The sequence below is a fragment of the Engystomops pustulosus genome, chromosome 5 (genome assembly GCF_040894005.1).
Source record: "Engystomops pustulosus chromosome 5, aEngPut4.maternal, whole genome shotgun sequence".
Taxonomy (NCBI): Eukaryota; Metazoa; Chordata; class Amphibia; order Anura; family Leptodactylidae; genus Engystomops; species Engystomops pustulosus.
Window position 1 is genome coordinate 135,524,783 of NC_092415.1, and position 16,860 is coordinate 135,541,642.

The window sequence follows — 16,860 nt, forward strand, 5'->3', positions numbered from 1 at the left end:
TCGCTGATATACAAAATTGATATTGTTTAGTTATATTTTAATACCTTAAAAAAATTCAAAAACTTGGCATATTCTTAGACCCATAGCTTTTTTAACACTTCAGAATATAGAACTGTGTAAGGCTTCATTGTTTAAAGGAAGGGATACCATTTTGAAAACTGTACAACCTCTTGATCACTTCTTATTCAAATTTTTATTGGAGGCAAAACAGTGAAAAGGTGGCAATTTGGACATTTAGGGACTATTTTTGGTTCTGGGGTTATGTTATTTAGAATTAAAAAAAACTCAAATAAGAATCCCTAAATAAACTGGTTTATGTCCCCTAACCAAAATCAAAAACACCAACTGTCTGTATCGGGGATCATTAAAACAATTATAACTTTATTAAAATACTTATTGAAATAGAAGCTTAAATTTGTGGAAGCCCAATAGATAGTTTTCCCCTAATACAGGCTTAGAATTGGGGAGGACACCTAGTGGTGTCAACTGGTCAGTACATCTTGAAAGAAACCATAGGCTCCGTCTAAGAATAGGACACTCCACAGAGCCAGGTGATATTATGTGGATGAGTGTACAGTAAGACCAGCTAACACTGATTTTAACACCAAGGTTGTATCCCCAAGTCCACTAAAGTGCAATTTGCAGAACCATATCTAGAACTTGTAAGGTTCTACCAAAAGGAATAAAACTCCAGATAATCACTATATGTCTATCCTGTTTTTCAATCAGCGATTGACCCATATAGCAAGATTTCATTAATTCAATAAACACCTGATGCGTTTCCCTGCTGCTTTTTACCGCAACAGTTCATCAGAGGTGACTTCGAAAATGGAGTAAAGTTTAGGTTTCATATTTTATGTGCTTTATATTGCTTTTGTGTATTTTTAAGTATTTTTCCTTCTCTACTATGAATTTTTTGTAGCTATTGACACCTCAACTACTACCATTTTTAAGCTTTTTACTTTTTTTGTATATATTTGTGTATTCTTCTAGTTATACACTAATTGGACCTGATGAAGAAAGTATTATGTTCCAGAAACGTGTTGTTCACAACATCATTTTACTGAAAATAAAGGTATTACATTTACGAACAGTGCAATTCATCTAGGCCTGTCTTTTTCTTATATACAATGTTGCATTGAAGATCCGGTACATCTCACTAAATCGGCTTTCAGACTATACTGCAGCTCAACATCCGATTCTTCACATTAGTATCCTATGTTTATAGAATTACTATTTGGGCTGTGTTTATTCTTGATAATGTTATTTATTTTTGAATGCAGTAATACTAATATTTTTATGATTTGACTTGTTGGTTTATGTGTGTCCTAGGAAAAGAGGCTACTTGAAGTAAGTGTTAACTTTGTATTCCATTGTTTTACATTTCCTTAATTCTTTAATGGTTATAGATACGTGGTATTTCTTCACACAGGCTCCGTACTTGTGGTGTGGACACCTCCATATTAAAATTCATTTTATCCCTTTACCAACTGAGGTAAGGCTTCCTTATATTCTCACCATATCATAGAGGAGTATTATCCCATAATAAGCTACAGCCTCTTTACCCACCCAGGTTCTAAGACATCTGTCTTTGACAACTCATACCTCACCGCCACTCTCAGAAAGTCAGATCTGTCGTGTCAGTAAATCCACTAAACAATTTTTCATTGATTTATTTATTATTATTATGTATTTATGTTTTTATATTTTATGGAAATATATATATCTATTTTTTTTATTATATACTGCTATATGAATTTGTATTTTTGGTGGCCTTTTAAGATATGTTTTAGTATACATTGTATGGTCTTTTATCCCACATCCATAATTACATTAGAGTGTAGCGGTTTGAGTCAGTCCTCAGTGTTACTGGAGGTCCCGCGGGTCTCACTCCCCGCAGGCACAGCGTGAGCACTTCTCACCTGTCCCCGTTCCCGAGTCCCGACCCCGCTCCGTGTGCACGTGTCCCCGGGTCCCAGGGCACGCGGGCCCCAGCCTTGGTAAACTTAAAGGGCCAGCGCATAATTAATTATAGATTTCCTGATTGGCCTCTATTGAAGGAGTTGAACCATCTAAAGGAGTATTACAAGAAAATGGATAGCATGTGAATTAAATATGAGTGTCACAGCAAAGGACCTGAATACTTATGACCATGGGATCTTTTAGATTTTCTACATTTCATTAAGGTGCATAGTATAGCTTAATGAGCAAATAAAAGGACTTTTTTGGATCTTACCAATTGGCTGCAATGAAACAAACAGTTAAAAAATGCTTAGGGGTCTGAATAATGACTGTACCCACAGCATATATAGCTCTAGTCCTGATTTCTATGTGTCTAGTGAGTCAACTGCTATAGTGGCCAATGTGTAAATCTGGTGCAAATCTCTTCCCCACTTCAATGGCAATCTGCTTACAGTTAATCTTGTAACACATGATCCTTCTTCCTCCTTTTCAGTATGCTTCAGTATACCAAGATATTTTGGATAATCATATGCTTCCAATATTATGGAAATAGATTTTTGGTAGGCCCTTTTGGTCCCTGAACCACTGTACTTCAGTGCACAAAGCAAGATCAATAAAAACATGCTTGGGGAAATGAAATATAGAAGTTTTTGGATAAACTAGAATTGTTCTCGAATCCCAGATCTTTCATCCAACAACAAAAGTATACAATGTTCTTAACTACTGGAACCAAGGAAAAATGTTAAAAAAAATAGGGTTTGTCAGAAAGCCATTCCACTTTGCTTTGAGAGTTTGGCCCTCTCATCTCCTCCTCATATTGTGACCCATCTCATCTTCTCCTCATATTGTGAACCCACTCATCTCCTCCTCACATTGTGGCCCCTCTCCTCCTCTCATGTGGCCCTGCAAAATGTCCCCAAGGCATCTTTAAAGTGCTTTTCCCACGAACTAAAGTTAGGCCTTATCCCATGGATAGGGCCTAACTTGCTGATCAGTGGGAGTCTCAGTGCTGAGACCCCTGCAGATTGCGAAAACGAGGACTGTTCTGCTACATTAATCTCTATGGATTTGACAGAAATTGCCGAGCGCCGCACTTGGTGATCTCTGTCAACTCCATAGAGATTAATGGAGCAGAACGGTCATGCGCAGCCATCTGCTCCATTACTCTGAGAAGCGGTGAGGGGTCTTACAGACCCCTCATTTTCAAGATCTGTGGGAGTCTCAGCACTGAGGGCCTAACTTTAGTTTGTGGGAAAAACCCTTTAATGGACTCATAGCGACAAAGTTAAAACACATATATATTACATATAAATAAATATTTTAAAAAATCCCACACTACACTATAAAAAACATTGCCATAGTAATTCCGTTTGACCCAGTCACATTGGCCCACATTTACTAAAAACAGTGTCAATTCATGAATTGTGGCGCAAGTTCTTTATGAATCTGGCGCTCCCTGCACAGCCCCGATAGAGTGTATCAACTTTTGATTTGATGCACCTTTAACATGGACATGTGACTTTGCTAAATGATAAATGTGGTACACAGTCCGACTGTGCACTGTAACGCCCATTTTAGTGACAAAATTTGTGTTGCGTGAAGAATAGTGCAGCCGTACCACAAAAGGGATGTGTGCAACACATATTTAGCATGGGCACTTCTTAAATACCTGTGCAAGCAGGAAGATTGGCGCAATTAATGATATATAATGTGCCCCATTATATATCAAAATGACCATCACACACTAGGGAATTAATTTATAATGGTCATTTTGAGTTAATTTGAAAACTAAAAATATATATTTCTCTGCAGTTTTTGTTACTTTAACCCCCGTAAAAATGTAAAAATGAAAAAAGGTCCCTTAACCTTTTTTATTTTTAACTATCCCTATGTGTCACCAAAAAAATGCAGCAAACATTTTTACGGTATTGCACAAAAAAAGAAGCTATGGCCCTTAAACCAAAAGTATAAGAATTCAGTAAAGCATTCAAAGGCCTGATCATAGAAGTGTTAATGTCATTGTTTATTATTGTATTCGTTAATTTATAGGACTAGAGTTTTTGTATGAAAGGTTCATATTCACGGAATACCTCTTTAACCAACAAAAAGGCGATTTTACCTAAATGCAGGTATTTGTAAGAAGCATTGTTAATCATTATTATTAATGTTGAGCAGAGCATATGTTGATACTCACCAAATGAATGCATTTAGATACTGTAAAAAAAGCATATGAGCTTTTCTGGATGCATTTGCAATGTGTTTTAAATCAATATGTGAACACAGTCTTAATTAGCCTAGCCAGATGATGTCATATGGACAAGTGTTGGATTGCCTAGAAACTTGAAGTGTAGTGTAAGAGGGTGAGCAAGCTTGAGAAGGGGAGAAAAGCAGAAAGGAACACTAGATCTAAGAAAGGTGAATTCTATTTACACCAGCCTTGGTGTAGTTGTTCATTGAAAACAAATAGACTCAAATGACATATTTGTAAGTTCTTTTTTAGTACCTCAACACAGATGTAAACACAGCCTAAATAGAAGAATGTACAGTATGTACAGTTGAGAATGATATAATCTTAACAAGGTGGTTAATTATTGATCATACACTTTGTCATTCTTTTTAAATCTTAGTTTCTATTAATTAAGCATATAATTATTTATAGTCCTGGAATATTTCATGTTTAGTCCTCCAGAACCATCTAATTTTCTAAAGCAAAAAGCAGCAAACCAATAGTTTAACAACATGTTTTCCATTTAAATAAGAGTTAAATGATGCAGAAGGTAATTAATTTCTAAAGCATACATTCCAGATAATTCATCCAATGTGCATGCATTGATCCGTGTCAATCCATAATCAATTTTATATGTTTGAGCTTTATTACACTGAAGAGTGTTAAGTAGCTAATGGTTCACATTGTGAATAGAAACACTGGAAATATTGCCATACTGCATATCAAGTAAGAATAAAATTTATTTTGTGCTAATATAAAATGATAGTATGTCTTGATGGAATTAACTACTAGTACAGTTTCAGCTAATGGATGGGTATAATTTAAAATGTCCACTATGTATGCCTTGCATCTCTGTAAATAACTTTAAGTCTGGACTTACATCACATTTTTAGCCCTCCCTTGTAAGGATACTTTGAGTGTATGTGTCTGGGTGTATATGATATGTCCTCTGAATCGGCTTCGCCCCAGCAGGAAGAGAAATGGAAAAATGCAGCCTGCTGCAATTTTCATTCAGTCCACATCCTGGATTTGTGTACTGTGCAGATGGAGGCAAAACAGATGCCTCCATCTGCCAGTTTAAATCTATGGCCCCTTTTAACATGTACGCTGGAAGCCTTGTGTATATGTTGTCTGAACATAAAAATTATGCAACTTTCTCCAAATGTTCAGGATTGGCATCCTCGTCACCCTCCTCTACTATAGCATCTGTGGTCGGTGGGTTCTCCATTATGGAAAAAGGTAAGTAGATATTAAAGAAGAAAACATATATAGATATATATGAAAGCGTTTGGGACATGCCTAGGAATTGGTTCAAATCAGGTTTAAAACTATTGTCTAGAGTCCAAAAAAATGAATTAATAAAAAGTGATAGACCAAAAACATATGTACAATGAGTATTTGACATTGATTAGAAGTGGAGCACAAAATCACACATAGCCAGAGCAAAGCAAAAAGAAAAAAGTTTTTTGTGTGTGCTCACCTTTCCGTTGGTTTGCCACATGTGACTGCTGTTCTGGATTAGAAGATCTCTAGGTCTGTTTCCAAGGTAAGAATGTTTTAGACGAATAGGGAAAATAAAAGAAAATCTGCTCAAGTCTCTCTGGACACTCGGATTGATATCCGGTTTATGTAGCGCTCTGAGGAGCAACGTCTCAAACCAGTGCAAGTCCGGGTCCAACTTTTGCTTACTTTGGCTCCTGCCTTCCAAAGACCACTTCAGCCACCTGCTGTGACAGCTGCAGAGGAACCGATGCAGGTGAAAAGAGTTCGACTGTCTTCACAGAAATTTTTCAGGAGAACCTCTGCGTCTATTGTGCCAGCCCGGAACACTTCCTTCAGACCTGACCACTCTGTCCTCTACATCCGGGAAACGCACACACACACCTTGAGTTCTGTGGAGAAACGTCCCTAGGTGAGAACAAAGCTTCTCCACGTCTGAAAATTCCTATTCTGTTCATCTCTGGCACAGGTGGCCAGTTCCAGGTGGCCAGGTTTCTGTCTCCTTGATCCCCGTTCAGTAGGGATACTGCTCTGGTCTCCCAGCATCATTTCCCTGTGGTCCACCTCGAGAGGCCCCTGTCATCTTCTTTGTCAGTGGCCAAATCGTTTCTGATCCAGTCTGATAATGCACTGAGCCTTTGTTCCTGCAAGTTGGAGCACTACATAAAGAGAGACTATCTTTCTATGTGCTACCTCAGTCCACATCTTCCCTCCTGTTGGCCCTTCCATTGATTCAGCTCCACGCACCTGTGCTTAACTGGAAGACAGGGAGATTCTTTGTTGGGGTCCAGATTGCCAGTCTCGCTGTATGGTGGTTCCTCATCCAGTATCTGTCATGGTCTCTTCCGTGGTCTTCAAGCCTCTATAGGGTTTCCCAGCTTCCTACTAAGACTTTGTAGATTTCTTCTCAAAGAAGCAAGCAGAGACTTTGGCGCCGCACCATCCCTACGACTGCCCTGTTGCCCTGTTGACCTGCTGGCATGCACGTCTCATCCACATGGTTGAGTATACCCAATTTCTGTGCCCGAAACCGCAGTAATGTCAGCCTACATCAAAGAGAACCTGCAGAGGGGATTCATGCGTAAATCTTCTTCTCTGGCTGGTGAAGGCTTCTTCTTTGTGACCTAAAAGGATGGATCACTCCGTCCATGTATAGACTATCAGAATCTTAACAAGGTTACCATTAGTAACCGCTATCCACTGCCGTTGATCACTGAACTGTTCAACCCACATGCACCAATCGCCTCTATGGCAAACTTGAGAAGTGCCAGTTCCATCAGAAGAGCCTTCCCTTCCTCAGCTACTTTATCTCCGACATGGGTCTACAGATCGATCCTGCAAAGTTATATGCGGTTCTTCAATGGCCACGCCCAGTAGGACTCCGCACAATACAGAGCTTCCTGGCCTTTGCAAATTACTACGGGCAGTTTATCCTGCACTTATCCTCTTTTGTGTCTCCCATTGTGGCCCTCACCAAGAAGGGCACCAATCCATGACTCTGGCCCCCGGTGGCTGAGGAAGCCTTCTCCATAATAAAGTCTGCCTTTGCCTCAGCCCAAGTTCTCACGCGGCCTGATACAGAGAAGCCTTTCCACGTGGAAGTTGATACCTCCTCAGTAGGAACTGGGGCAGTGCTCACCCAGAGGAGGCCCAAAGGCCGAACTCTCTCTTGCTGCTTTTTTCAAAGACATACTCCATAGGGGACCGAGAACTGTTGGCGATTAAACTTGCCTTAGAAGAGTGGTGTCATCTGCTGGAGGGAGCTCATTTTCCGGTCTGCATATACACAGATTACAAGAATCTCCTCTATCTCCAGACTGCTCAGCGACTCAATCCACAACAAGCTCACTAGTCACTCTTCTTTTCCCGATTCAATTTCCTTACCCACGTCTGTCCGGCTTTAAAGAACATCAAGGCGGATGCTCTCTCTCGTGCCTGGATGTCTTTGGGGAGGAACTGGCTTTTAGGCATGTCATCCTAAACGTCCTGAGTGACTGGTTGTGGCTGCTCCAGTAGACTTATGTCCAATCTGCTCTACCAAAGAGGATTGTGACTTGGGGACATTGCTCAAATGTAGCTGGGCACCCTGGGGTGCAGCACTCTCTTGCCCTCATTTCCCGTTTCTATTGGTGGCCAGATCTGGTCAAGAATGTATATGACTTTGTGGGCCCATGCGCTTCCTGTGCTCGAATAAAGCCATCTCACCTGAAACCTGCTGATCTTCTTTAGCTGTTACTGATACCCAGCTGCCTGTGGCCTATGGATTTCATCACGGACCTTCCACAAAGTCTGTTTGTCCTCCAGTTATATCTGACTAAAGATCCCTGGCTACAAACTTGGTCCCCGTTTCCTGGGCCCTTTCGAGGTGTTGAGTTGCATCAATCTAGTAGCCTACAAGCTGCGCCTTCCTCCCACCATGCGCATCCCAAACTTCTTCCATGTATCACTACTCAAGCCTGTCATCCTGAACCGCTTCTTCCGGCAAGTGCCTCCTTTTGCTCCAGAGGCTGACTCTACCAACATCTTCGACGTGAAAGGGATTCTAGACATGAAGACGGTGAGAGGTAAGCGGTTCTTCTTGGTTGACTGGAAGGAGTTCAGGCATGGGTAGAGATCTTGGGAGCCCGAGGAAAATATCCTGGACCATGATCTCCTACAGATATTTCTCCAGCCTGAGAAGAAGGAGAGGCCGATGGGGTACGGTACTGTCATGGGTGCTCCCACGACCCATATCTCGGGTCACGGGCTCACCCCTGCCCCTCCCTGCTTGCAAGCACGGCTCTTACCTGTTCCCATTCCTGTTCCCAGTCCTCCGGCCGTGTCCCCATCTCGTAGGGCGTGCGTGCTTCCGAAGATTTAAAAGCCCAGTGCATTGTTAATTGGCACTGGCCATTTCCAAGAATTCCATATAAATCAGCCTCTCCCTATCTTCGTGCCTAGTGCCGTAGAGAAAGCTTTGTTCCCATGCCCTGCACTGTTAATGTGATTTTGTGTTCCATTCCTCACCAGGCTCCTCTGCTGCCTGCCTTGACCTGTTGCTACTTCCCCGACTGTGATCTCATGCCTGTCCTGACCTCCTGCCTGTCCTCGACTACAATTCTGCTCAACGTCCATGTACCGCGCCTTGCCTGTCACCACGGACAAAGTCACACTTGTGGAACGACCTGGTGTTACCAAGTCCAACCCTCTTTGTGACGGGCTCTGGTGAAAACAGGGTACCACTTCGATTCCTTTTCCAGGTGTCGACTTACGTCATTGTTCGTGGTGGTCCAGTGGGTCCCCCTGCATCCCTGGAGCCTGACAAAAGAGTGCTATGATTACATCTTCTGAAAAGAGTCCAATCTTATGTCTTTATCTTTATTCCAACTATATCTGATGAGTGAATAAGTTGGGTTAAAGTTTCCATGGGAAGGGCGAAAGTGAGAGAGCAGCATAGGAGGAGTATGGGAAGAAGAAGGGAGCTTGTTAGAAGCAAGATGAGCTAGAAGAGAGAGGCAGGAGAGACTGGGGCTCTGAGGAGCCAGGAAGAAGCAGAGACCGAGTGAGTTAACACAGCAAGCAAAATGCAGTGACTGTGAGGAGCACATTGAGGAAGATAGCTTACCATGGTGGCGGGTATCGATATAGTTAACGTTCAAGTACAAGTGTGGAGTTGTTTCTTTGGGTGCCACCACCACCGCAAGGCAAGTGACTCCTCCTACATTCATCCACTGGGAGCCAGCCCCTGTCAGGAAGGGTTAAAAATCACACTGACCTACAACACCTATCTCTCGATAGTCAGTGATCATCTCGAGTGGTTCACGACCCCTGTACTATAGCCTCAATCTGTCTACAAAAATAGAAGGTAGTAACTTAAAGCAAACCAAAAATATAAAAATGACGGAATTAAACCTATAGACTTGTATCATAGAGTCTCGGCTCAAAGTGAACCTACTTGGCTATTTCTTGAAACAATGAGGTTAGGAGCATTTATTACTGGTAAAGAAGTAAATATCCTCCAAACTCAAGATGAGGGAAAAGTTTAAGTGAAAACTGAAGATTTACTGTGGTAGACCCATTGTAGTGATGTAAGAAAATCTTGATTAAACTGATCTAGAATTATTTATTTCATAAATAAAATAAAAATTCCCTCCGCTATAAGGAGGGAGTCTCTCAGTGCAAGAATATCTCTCAGCATTTTTTTTTTGCTTTAGGAATCTATGAACCCTAAGTAATAGTAAGTCATTTTCCATTAAAGCAACAAATAATCAACTAAATCTAGTTTAAGATTAAAGGCAGCTATGTCCTCCTCTGTTTCATTGTGGCCATTATCTAGATCTGTGAATTCCTCTAGTTTTTCCTCAAAATGAGAGGTGCATTCACCAATTGCTGTTATTTAAGAGTGTTGGAAGGCTATAGCGATAGGAAATTCGTTAAAGATTGATGCTTTTAAATCCAAAAGGAAGATTTTCAGGGCAGACATAGTAATTGGAGGAACTGTATCAGTATTATTTATCACTACAACTCTTGGGACAGTTGCTTGTTTAGTGATTTGTATCAGGTTGTCCTTTATGGCTTCTAACTTTAGGAGGGGAGATATGTTGTGATTCACCCTTGTTTCTTTTAGCTATCTATGGATTTTCTGACTATGTCTCTGGCTTTTCCAGTGTCTTTGGCTGTACATAGGTTGCTTTCTGGAGAGAAGTCTTCCTCGTGGAGTAGAGTAAGGAGGCAACATTTGTGCTTTCGCCATCTTGTGCATTCCTGGGGAGGAAGCTGGTAAGAGCTGTAGGGCTAAAACCCTTTCTCTTGTTTTAAATATCTCCTGCCTTTAATAAATATAAGCCATTGTGCTTACCACACTGACTTGGTGCCATAGACATCTATTGTGGCCATGTTGAGGTGAGGCCAGATCACGGCCACAATAACATGTGAATGTAGCCTAACTCAGAGAAGGCAATCCATTCTAGGTGGGGTGATTATAGCAGTCAGTTAGCAGTAGCAAATGGTTCTGGTAGCTATACTCTTTCTACTTGTGTAGTTGGAGTGGATTGTGTTTGAGTGGTAGCCCTAGTTCAAATTAAGGCTCCATATTACACTTGCCTGCTATGTCTCAGTGCTTGAAATTGGAAAATCACACAGGGGGCTTAAATCTTCCATTAGATCAGTGGTCCTCTCTTGATAATCAGTGTGTATTGGTATGTGTGTATATACCATGTGTGTATATGTGTGTATATGTATTGGTGTGTATTGGTATGGGCCAGGAATTTCATAGGCAGAAATCAAAAAGGCAGGTTTGGAGTAGAGGAGCCCCCTTACCATGCAATTTCTCTGTTCAGTGCACATGGCATGTCCTCACATCATTCTCACTACATTTTGAGAGTGTTACTGGAAATATTTGGAGTGTTTTTATTTCTCACTGTGTATAACAACAAATATTGTCTTAAAAGTATTATAGAGGTATCTACCAAACCTAGACCTGAGCCACTGTATCTAAGCTGTCATTGTATAAACTTTGAATTTACATAGAACTAAGTTGATGGGGCTCATTTACTAAGGGTCCGTGGACCGCGATTCTGTCGATTTTCCAGAACATTTCCATATTGCGCCGAATTGCCCTGGGTTTTTGGTGCACGCCATCGGATTGTGGCACATCGACGCTGGCTTGCATGCGACAGAAATGGGGGGGGGGGTGCCGTCGGACAACCCGACAGATTCGGACAAACCGTGGAATTTAAAAACGAAATTGTGTCGCAAGATCAAGCACTTACATGCACCAGGAAGAAGAAGGTGAAGTCCGGCAGACCTCAGTGCGGAAGCGTCACATGCAGGAAATTCGACGCATGACCCTAGTGAAATGCGGCAGACCCGATCCTCGCCGGACAAAGCACCGCGGGATCGCGACAGGATCGGGTAAGTAAATCTGCCCCAATGTGTCTAACATGCTTCACCTGAAAAAATATTATTAATATTCCTTTTACTTAATACATATAGATATTTTGGGAATGAGAGGTGAAATTTATGTAGTGGTTTGTGTCCTTCATTTTTTAAGAACCTGGCAATAAGAGTAGATGTTAAGTTGTAATGAGTTGTGTTAACTTCTAAAAATTACTGATGGGAATGAGAAAAGTTGCATAGGGACCTAAAGCTTAATTAATGCTCATACATTTTTATTTCACTTGTTGTACATGAACCGTCATTTATTCTCTGTTTATTGTTGAATCCTGTGCCTTATTAAGACAGCAATACATAGGGGGTCATTTACTAAGGGACCGATTCGCGTTTTCCCGACGTGTTACCTGAATATTTCCGATTTACGCCGATTTACCCCGGGATTTTGGCTCATGCGATCGCATTGTGGGCATCGGTGATGGCATGCACGCGACGGAAATCGGGGGGCGTGGCCGAACGAAAACCCGACGGATTTGGAAAGACTGCCACATTTAAAAAACAAAAAGTGTCGCGGAGCTTGCACTTACCTTCACCAGGAATAGGCCGGTGTACTTGAGTGCATTTCAGCGGAGTTCAACGCAGCAGCGCCACCTGGTGGACATCGGAGGAACTACCTTAGTGAATCCCGGCCGGACACGAATCCACCGCATGGATCGCGAATGGACCGGGTAAGTAAATCTGCCCCATAGAGTTGAGTTGCTTGAGTTAAGTCTATCACGCTATTAAAGTTGTCTCATAGATGCACAATTGTCTTAGCTTCTACCCTATTTTTTATTTTAAAGTAACTAGAAAACTAGAAGGGAGTTTTCCTTTATTACCAAGCAGACAAAGTTGCTTTTCCTGTAAATTCTCAGTGGATTTTAATATTGTTATAACTAAATAGGATACTTAACTATAATGTCATGGAAATTTATTTATTTCAGGAGGGAATAGGCAGAAGTTATGACATGAGAACCAGATATTGTCACTATGTTCTAGGCAATGCTTCTTAATAAGCATTCTGAAAAAAAAGTTGGGGAATAAAGAATAAATAATATAACCAACAGAGAATATTCTTAACAGTAAAATAATATTTTAACAGTTAATATGTATTAATATTTTTAAGTTATATGTAATTTAAAACAGAGTAATGTGGAGTGGATAATGGAAAAGAAAAGAGAAATAGAAAGGAATGATGTGTATAAGTGTGAGTATTATTTTATTCACTGTAAGGACATTGATAGGTGCCTATTAGTGATTAGCGGACCCAAACCAGTCAGAAGTCCAGGTTTGGTTTGGGGCTTGGCTCACCCCCCTACCATTTATCACCTGCAACCTCTGCTGGTACAAGACATGGGTGTTAACTTTTTAAATGCCATGGCAAAGTTGCATGGGTGTATTTGATTGCAGATCTTTAACCTCTTAACGCTCAGCGTCCGATATATCGGACGCTGAGCTCAGTGACTTAACGCTCAGCGTCCGATATATCGGACGCTGAGCAGATGCCGGTTCAGCTCAAGATTTGAGCCGAACCGGCATCGGGAAACACGGGGTGCCGGCTCTGACTGATAGCCGGCACCCCAGTGTAACACCCGCGATCAGAGTTGTCTCTGATCGCGGGTGATTAACCCGTTAAATGCCGCGGTCAGCGCGACCGCGGCATCTAACATGCCTCTGGGGTGTCTTTCCCCCACGATCGGCCCCCCCGAATCATTTTCGGGGGGCACCGATCGTTGCTATGGTAACACTGGGGTCCGATCTGGACCCCAGTGTTACCTGCAGGAACTGCCGGTAAGATGGCGTCTGTGACGTCATCTTACTGGCAGAGTGCCACCCTATGCAAGTGCATAGGCTGACACTGATAATGCCCTGCAATACATAAGTATTGCAGGGTATTATTATGAACAAGCAATCAGATGATTGCTTGTTCATTTCCCATGGTGGAAAAAGTGGAAAAGTAAAAAAAAAAATTATTCAATAAAAAAATAAAGTAATAAATCACCAAAAATGCCCAAAAGCCCCAAAACATATAAAGAGACATATAACTAAAAAAAAAAGTCTAAATCATAACACAAACCCCACATATATAGTATCACCGCGTCCGTAACAACCCGTAGAATAAAAATAAATAATTATTGAACCCGCACGATGAACGCCGTAAAAGAAATCTGTTATAAACCCTCCAAAAATTATGATTTTTACCTATTCAATCCCACAAAAAATGCTATAAAAAGTGATCAAAAAAACATATGTACTCTAGAATGATACTGGTGCAAAGTACAACATGTCCCGCAAAAAACAAGCCATCAACCAGCTCTGTAGCCAAAAACGTAACAAAGTTATGCCACTTGGAAGATGGCAATACAAAAATGATAGATTTTTCCCCACATTAGGGTTTTATTTTACAAATTTAGTAAAACGCAAGAAAATATATTCGTGTCTGGTATCCCCGTTATCGTATCGACCCATAGAATGAAGATAATATGATTATTAGTCTATACGGTGAACACCAAAAAAAAAAAAAGTAAAAAAACCAGTAGAGAATTGATGCTTTTCTACTCCTGCCCTCAAAAAGAAGTTCCTAAATTTTCAACAATAGGTGATACCAACCCCAAAATGGTAACAATGGAAAAAGCATCTCATCCCGCAAAAAAATTGCCGTCACATGACCCTAATAGCGCAAAAGCGAAAATTTTACAGCCTTCAAAAGAGGCCAATGAGGAAAGTAAAATCCTGGCAGCTGCAGGGTGCTCCTTCCCTTCTGCGCCTCACTGTGTGCCCATAACACAAGTCACGGCCACATGTGGGGGGTCGCTGCACTCGGGAGAAATTGTAGAACAAATTGTATGGTGGGTTTTGTATTTTTATCTTTTGGAAATGTGTAAATTTTAGGGCTAAATGAACGTATAACCGGCACAATTTGACTATTCTAAATTTCGCCTCCATTTTGATGTAATTACTATGAAGATCTCAAGGGGTTAACATTCTTCGTAAAATCTGTTTCTGATAGCTTGAGGGGTGCAGATTTGAAATTGGGTTGGTTATATGGGGGGTTTTGATGCTAAATATGTAAATTTTCATTCAAAACTGTATTTATCCCCAAAATAGTCAATTCTGAAAATCCGGAAAAGCGCTATTCGATTTGTAAGCCGCGTGACATCAAAATAAATTATCCAGACATTTCAAAAATGGTGAAAATGTAAAGTAGACATATGGGAAATGTTATTCAGCAATTTATTTAGGTGGTAAATCTATCTGCCTGAAAACGCAATGATTTCAAATTTCAAAAATGGCAAATTTTTCAGAAAATTCATCATATTTTCTTTTTTTTGTAAATAAACGCAAAACTTATCAGCCAAAATTTACCACTAAAATGAAGTACAACATGTGGGGAAAAAACAATCTCAGAATCGTTTTGATAAGTAACAGTGTTCAAAAGTTATAACCATATAAAGCGACGCAAGTCAGAATCCAAAAAATGGGACTGAGCCTTAAGCTGTAAAATGGCTGCGTCCTTAAGGGGTTAATGATTGCAGCTTTTAAATGGTTAAATAGTTTGGTCTTTGGACCCAATCCCAAACATAATTTTGAGATTTGGAACCTCAATGGGTCTGCTCATTACTAGTGCCTATGGCAGCCAAATTTAGGGGGCAGCTTAAAGGAAACCTACTATTTGATTTGATGCATTATAAAGCAAACATACCTTGAGACAGCTGTAGCTACACTGATGTAGGATCATATCTTGGTTAATCCCTGAGCTGATTGGTTTTGCTGAAAAAACAATTATAACATTCCGGACCTTGGGAAAGCTGGATCAGGCTGGTTGACACATTACACATGGAGCTTGTAATTACAAATGGAGGCTAGTCAAGCATGACTAATCAACCTGAACTGGATCACTCATACACAGTAGCTGGGGGATGGTGCAGCAATTGATTATTCTGCCTTCAGGCACAAACCAGATTACATCATCCTCTCCTGAAGAGAAAAACTCATGTGCTAGAAAAAGCATTGAACCAAGCGCTGAAGGAGCCATAAAAGCGACAGCTTCATTATCATAATGTTATATGTGTTTTATCAGCAAAACCAATTAGCACAGGGATTAACCAAGGTATGATCCTGCATCAGTGTAGCTACTGCATTCTCAATGTATGTTTGCTTCATAATGCATCAAATCAAATGGTAGGTTTCCTTTAAGATAAACGTTCTTCTAATGGAAGGGTTCAACCAGGCTGTTTGCCGGGGTTTATTCAAAAATCAATTCATTCATGTTATGCTGAGACTGATATTTTTGTAGTGTTAAGACCTCATGCACACTACCTTGAATGGATATTCCCACTTCAGCAAATGGATGTTATTGTTTGTATGATGAAAAATAATAACATTTTCCAATATATTTTATGTATCAATTCCTCACGCTTTTCTAGATCTCTGCTTGCTGTCCTCTTATAGAAAGCTTCCATGTTTACTTCCAGTGGACAGAAATCTGACCATAGTCACACATGTGCACTGCTCGTTACTATCATAGAGCGTAATCAGAGCTGTGTGATATAACGAGCCGTGCACCTGTATGACCATGGACAGATTTCTGTCCATTGGAAATAAACAATGAATCTTTCTATAGAATAACAGCAAGCAGAGAAAACTGAATTGAGACATAAATTATCTAACTTTTCATTATTCAAACAATATCAATGACTTGTTGAAATGAGAATATGGGGGTATATGGCAATGGATAATGGTGTGGTGTGGTGATCATACAGTAGCTTTCTATGGAAAGGGGAAGGGTAAGGAGCGCTCACCCCTCACCTGTGTGTTCTCCTGGGTTACGGCCTGTGCAAGCACACTGTTGTGTGAATGAGGCCTAAGAATTTTACTGGGCACAGGAAACAAGAAACTCTAGGCAACAGTATTGCACTTAGGAGAATAGCAAGAAGTAAAGGACACTTGATATGTGAGTGCAAGATGAATCTATTAATAGTTTAAAAGATTACTGTATTATTTACTTGAAAAGTGTATATAGGATGTTACCACTTCAAATATTAACCTCTGGAGAATTTTGTTTTGCCTCCTACTATACTGTCAATCATAACTTTGATAAGACATCTGAGGCCTGATTTTTGTGGGAAAAGTTATATATTTCCTCATTATAAGGCTAAGATGACATTTGTATTAATCAGGCCCATCCATTATTTATAGTGTAAAAAAACTCTGCCGAAGTCTATGTTATTTACTCGCCCCCCGTAACACAGCTACATACA